Consider the following 6,854-nt stretch of genomic DNA (forward strand, 5'->3'; position numbering starts at 1 on the left):
TAGTAGGGCTAGCTACTTGGCTAAGCGTGGTTTGTGGTTACCCTGGCATTGCCTTCCTTCAGCCTGAGGGTCAATCCAGGTGCTAACATGTTGTAGGAGTGTCATTGAAGGCAACTATTGCTAACCCAAAGTCACAATATATTCAATTCATTATGTAGAGTCAAGGCATTGTTTTTTTGTGACACTCACATATAAAAAAGTATTGCAGGATGATAAAGTACCTTCAAAAAACAAGGTACCTTCAAAATTTGTTTTGTTCCACAAAGTTCAAAAAACAAAGTATCTTCAAAATTTGTTTTGTTACACACATAATTAGTTTATGTTTGGACCCTCACAACCTAGTGCACTCCTTAGAATCTAGAGCGATGCACGTTCAAGTTATTAAAATTTAACACATATCAATCCTTTTTGTCCTCTTTTTGCGAGGCACTACATTAATTGTGGGTGTGGAATGCTCATCACATTGAACACCCTCCTCATTATTTCTGTCTCCCATTCGTTGAAATTCAACAATGGTTTCCTGCCAAGGTTCAGGAATGACAATTGAATGATTGTGTGCAACAAACGAATCATCATGTGCTTGTATCTCCTCCCCATGCTCACTCCCAAATGTTTCACCTGATTCCTATACACAACACACTTTAACTTGTTAGAATAACATTATACCTCCAATTGAATTATTGCATTATTCATAAAATATTATAAACAACTAACCTTGGATCCATAACCAGTAATTAATTTTTCCCCTTGATTTATCATGTGTTGGCGAAGACCTTAGGAACCATGTAATAAAGCATATTTTAAGTCTTCCTCTGAAGCTTCCTTTCAAAACTAGCGAACCTACATTAACAAAGATAATCATATTTATAAGGTAAAATAACTAATAAGATACAATTAACTCAATGTGACCATGGTTACTTTGCCTAAAATAGAAAATATAATAGATGGAAATATCACTTACCATGCCACCACGAATACTATTATATCTACCAGAACCTAATTTGTGAGATCCAATTTTTGACACCCTAGCTTGGGTTGCTTTTCTTGTATCTCGGAGTTGTCTCTTAGCTTCTCCTTGTGTAGATGGCGTATAGTTTTGATTTTTGAGGAATTTCCTCTTAAACTTGGCATCTTTCATAAGTTCATCCCACGTCACTTGGTCTGTGATCCAAGCTGGGCGTGGATACATCAAGTTTTTTGTCAACTTTGACCTTAAATTGGACCTCTTTGAGTGCATGTATTTACTTGCAGTATCTAAAATAAGTTCCTTATCAAATCCAAGATTACCAAATGCTATTACTACATCTTTAAATAGTTCTTCTTTTTTGGCATTGGTTTGTTTCCTCCAATCCATTTGGATAGTATTTCAAAATAATTGTTCTGCATGACGAAAAATAAAGTGATAAAATTTCAACCCCATTTCATCCTTCAAGACATTTCCTTCTGAAGTGAGCAAGATTGTAATTTCTTGCATTCCTTCTATGGTCACCAATGATATTGTTGTAGTCTTGGGGATTGAGGAAGATGCCCTTATAGGTACATTAGGCACTTTGTCACTTACTTCCTGCATTTACAATGAAATTGTGGAACTGTTAAGAACCCAACCAAAATATGAAACTATTTTTCATTTCTAAAATAATTATCCTAAACATAACAAATGAAATTATGAAAAAAATAATAATTTTACCTGTTGATCTCTTGCAGGAGCTACACTCTCCAAAAATGGAATTTCCCATAACTTAATTTTTTTAATTATTTCTTGTATGATTTGAACATTTTCAGGAATATCTAGTAGGAGCCTTAACATTCTTGTTTGTGAGTCTATAAGACTCCTCAAAGAAACTTGTTCTGGTCCTGGTGGGAGAATTTTGACTGGACCCGCATTTGATGTAAAGGGCATGTTATAAGGTTCTAGTCTAGGTGTAGATGGCATAACATGACCCTCTATACCAATAGATTGTATACTTGTTGGAGTCACCCTTGAAACATCCTGCAAGGCACAAATATAAATAATAATATGGAATAATAAATGAATAATGTTGAAATATGTAACTAGGTTCGGTCTTCATAATGACATATGTAATCACAATTCTATGTAATTTATGTAAAAAAAGGAAAAAGAAGATTATTTTTGTTATGCTTGAGGCATGGGTTTCATGCTCAAGGAATTTTATTCTAGATCAAGCTCCCATTGTGAGCTCTTAAGATTGGTCATTGAGTCGTTGTCATAAAGACCCATTTCGGCATGTTACATATTTCTTGTGGGGAAAAATGCCTATGCAGGACGATCCTATCCACCTAAGGCGTGATAGTGCCTTAGCAACAAATGAATACAGCTACTTCGGTTTCTTCCTTTATGAAATATGAAAGAGAGGAGATTGGTAGACTTACCGTTATCTTTCGGTTGTCCCTCGATCTAAATCCTCTCCCCTTTGTGTGTCCACAGCTACTTGCCTCCTCGCTTTTGCTCCCACGAGATCACAAGAGAACAGTTACCTGTGACAAGAGAACAGCTACATGCAACAAGAGAAGGACACAATACAAAGGCAAATATACACATTCATAAATGATTCAGGATTAGAAGTAAATCAAATACACTAATGCAAATCATACAATAAACACCAGCATATAGGAAAGAACCGAGAAGCTTTATTGATTGATAAACAGGGTTCAGGAAGAGATACAACCCATAGGGTTCCAACCCAGCATCTCCTTCCCAGCAGCAAGGAATTCCTTCTTCAGCCCCTTTCAAAAGCATAAACACCCAATGATCTAACCACAATCCAACAGCAATTCTTTACAATACAATCCAGCCTCCCTAGACCTCATGAGAGAGCTCTATATATAGAAGTTTTGGAGAAAGGATGAGTCAGCTTGAGGCTGGCATGAAGCTGACTAGTGTCCTCTCCCACTTCAGTTCTTGAGTCCACTTGGAGATTCTCACTTCCACTTGGAGATTTGGAACCTCTTACTCATCACCAGTCGAATTCCCTGATCCAAGTGTCATTTTGGAAGCTTCCTGGGCATTGACACCTTGAGGAATGAGTCTGCCACTTGTCCAAGTACGCTCAGCGCAGGTGGCCTTCTTTGCAGTTGACATTCAGCGCAGGTACAGAGTGGAGCACTTGACATTCAGCGCAGATGCTCAGTGGAGCAGTTGACATGATCCAGAAATTGCTTGTTTTTTAGTGTTTTCAGGTGGAGAACTTTTATAAACTGCTGTGGTTTGCTGGCCTTGTTCCTCTAGGGGTAGGAACAACATGTTTAGGGACTTTGGATCCCTTAATTATTGACATTTCATGCTCAGTGATGCAAGGCACAAAAATGTCTATAACAGTTGCCCCCTAAAGTATGAGGCCGTTTATCGGGTGAAATGCTTTATCCAGGGGAGTCCGAAGTTCATCCATTTGCTGGGAGGAGACCTGTAATAAGATACAATACAATACATTATGATTCATTCTGCTTTCATGATCTAGCTGAGGCGGGCATTCCCATGCTCAGCTTTATAAATACATTTGGGTACATAGAACAGACGATTGTCTGATGGTAGACTGATAGTTCTGGCGAAACTATCATCCTTTGAGGAGGATGATCATCTGCTGCAATGATGTACATAACAAATGTCTTTATTTTCCTGAATATATTATCGCAGCCCGGATGGATGAAACTAGATCCGGGGTCTTCAAACTCGTTCGATCTTCACTCTAAGTACCAGTCGATCCATGTGAGAATTGTGCTGAAGTCGAACATGGAAAGACATCGCTTGATTACCGGTCAATGATGTAAACCGTTAACAAGCGCGAGAGGAATCACCGATAATGATGATGACCCTCAAGGTACTGCAGTACATTTCACATGGTGTGAATAAAGGACTTGGAGTCGAACACCACGCAAAATCTTCTGGTTGAAGGTCATTGATGTATACCTGTCGCCGGAAGTGAGAAACTTGCCATTGAGGCATGCAAGCTTCAAAGTATTGAAGGGGTTGTTCCTAGATCAACTTCTTGGATAATGAGCTGATGTCGACAAGAAGCGATCCGTCAAAGGAGGGCCTTAATGAATCCCACATCAGTGACACGGAACGGAGCTAATGATTTTAGTGGAGGTGAAAACAATCTGTGATATATGATTCAGGGTGGCGGTCATGAATGGATGAAGGATAATGTATGGCAGTGGATGGGACCTGGTTGACTCTTTCTGAACGACTTCTCTTGAACATATGGCGACACTGATGCGATGGATCGGTAGCATTACCCCAAATATGGATGGTGTGGCAAAGACCATGGTGATGTGACTGGTGAATGAAACAACCCAACCCGATGTGATACGGAGGAAAAGTGTCATGTTCAAGAGCGACCTGCTACCATCAAAGACTTCTCGATTTTCCCAATTTTTCCCCAGTCATTGCTGACCAGTACCTCTTTATTTTTGTCAAGCTTGAGGAGGATAACATATGCTTGTTCTATAACCTGCCCTTCGGGCAAGCCCATCGCTATGTTTTAACGAGCCTAGCGATAGGGAAACTCGTTCTCGTCTAAAGACAAGTTTGTCGCTATTTAATAATTTTAACGAGTCTAACGACAAGGAAAACTCGACCCTTTTCATTTTTAGAGAGTCTGAAAAGGTACATAAGTCAACTCCAAAATTCCTTTTTCGTCATCTAATCCCTTAAGTTCGAAAAAGTATAAAACAATACAGAAGGGATGAGTTTTCGGTACTTTTAACGAGCCGAACAAAACAAGCGCTCGATCTTTTTCTGCAATAATCCCTCAAGTCCAAAAAGATTAAAATCTAGAGGAGGGATAGCTCTTCCTGTCCTTTAACGAGCTGGAAGGCCAAAACTCGGCAATATTTTCATATTTTACGAGTCAATTGATAAGAGCTTAAAGAAGACTCATCTTTTGAGGAACGAGTGATGAACAGGGATAGCAGCTGATTCCAGGTACAGGTTTGAATTTTCCAATCACGGCAGTGTCACAAGGATGGCTAGGTGAAATCACTCTTCGCAGCTGTTCCTCAAAATGGGTAAACAATCATATGGAGGTAAGCGATTGGCCAAATGAACGGTGGAGGTGAGGCTGCGGAAACACGACCAAGGCTTTTATGGTTGATCAGGTTACATTCTTAATGGTTATTTACCGGGAAGTTCATTTTTTAACGAGCTTAAACTTGCTCAAAGCTTATGTTTATTTTTTAACGAGCATGAACTATGCTGCTAAAACTGCTCGAAAGCTTATGTTTATTTTTTAACGAGCATGAACTATGCTACTAAAACTGCTCGAAAGCTTATGTTTATTTTTTAACGAGCATGAACTATGCTGCTAAAACTGCTCGAAAGCTTATGTTTATTTTTTAACGAGCATGAACTATGCTGCTAAAACTGCTCGATATACCAGTCATATGATAAGATTGTCTCATTGTGAGATCCCTATTTTTTATGGAGCTTCATCTCACTACGCTCTGCTCCGCACCCTTCCTTTATGCAAGTTCGGAAACGGCTAACCTCAAAAAACAGATAAATAACCGGTTCCGACACAGCTAACCCAAAAAGCAGGTAAATAGCCGCTCTTTTCTTGCACTCCAAAAGGGTTTGCATGCCCCCAGGTATAAAATATGATTTCAAGGTTGCCCCTCCTCCTTCTCACTTCTGTTTTTCTTTGGGTGTTCACAGCTACTTGTCATTGCAAGAGAAGAACACAACTCAAAGACAAAACATTGGTGTTATTGAGGGAGGCTTACCTCTTTCTGGTTACCCGAAGATTGTCTCGTTAGACAAAACACTTCCTTGGCCTACCTTTTTCAGGTTACCTAAAGATTGTTTCGTTAAACAAAACTCTTCTTCGGCAATGCCTACCGAAATAGACAAAGATGGGAGACGGGCCCCATCTCTCCCAAGTACCTTGACAAAAGAATCCTATTCTAGAACAACCCTCTTTCCTTCATGGACGGGGTACGGACTAGTCATATTCTTTCGCGGAAATCCTACCTTATACCCAAAGTTCCCCGCCGAAGCAGACCAGGACGCATGCCCCCTGGGTTCCAGTCATGTCCTCCCGAATTACTCGCGCTTATCAGGAGGATGGACCGTGGGTTGAGACACTTCTTGCATGAATAGACCATTTAGGGATGGTAAGCGACTATTTGCGATGTGTGATCCGGGAAACGAAAGTTGGTCCACGAGCTTGACCATTCTTCCTCCATGTGGAAAACACATTACTCTAAAGAGTGAGGAGACTACTGCTCCTATGCAATATATATAGTCTCGTCCAAGGAGTAGGTTATAATCCAAGGGTCCTTGAACGACAATCACGTTCACTTGAACGGTCTTCCCCTTCAGTGTTATTGGCACATTGGGGAGGATTCCTAAAGGGCGACTGGTTCCTTTATCAAAGCCTGATAGATTTCTCATCTCAGGCGAAAGCGCAGGCGAACCAAGCGCTTTCCAAGCAATAGAGGAAAGGATACTCACAGATTCCCCTCATCAATGATAGTGCCGGCCATTACCATTCTGTATATTTGACAAATAATTCTGAACGGTACTCTGGCTGGCAATCGGGGTCTGCCTAGTTGGTTCCAATCAAAGGACACAACCAGGTTGCTTGGTGGTGGGACCGAGTAAACGGCCGGATAGCGCTCTGATGAACTTCCTTCCTGCGATAAAGGAATGGTGGCATTGCCCCCTTGATCATCAGAGTCGGTGCTGATGAAGAGAATCTGGACGGTGTCGTCTTGATTCTCTTTTGTGATGGTGTCATTCGAAGATGGAGCCTCTGAAGGCAAAACCGGGTCAACTGCCATATCAACCTTTTGACTTTCGTCAGGCATGGATCCAGACGGTTCATCTTCAATGACAG

This window comes from Pinus tabuliformis, chromosome 6 (genome assembly GCF_031772625.1).
Source record: "Pinus tabuliformis cultivar Carrire ecotype Pingquan chromosome 6, CPIR1, whole genome shotgun sequence".
NCBI classification, from domain to species: domain Eukaryota; kingdom Viridiplantae; phylum Streptophyta; class Pinopsida; order Pinales; family Pinaceae; genus Pinus; species Pinus tabuliformis.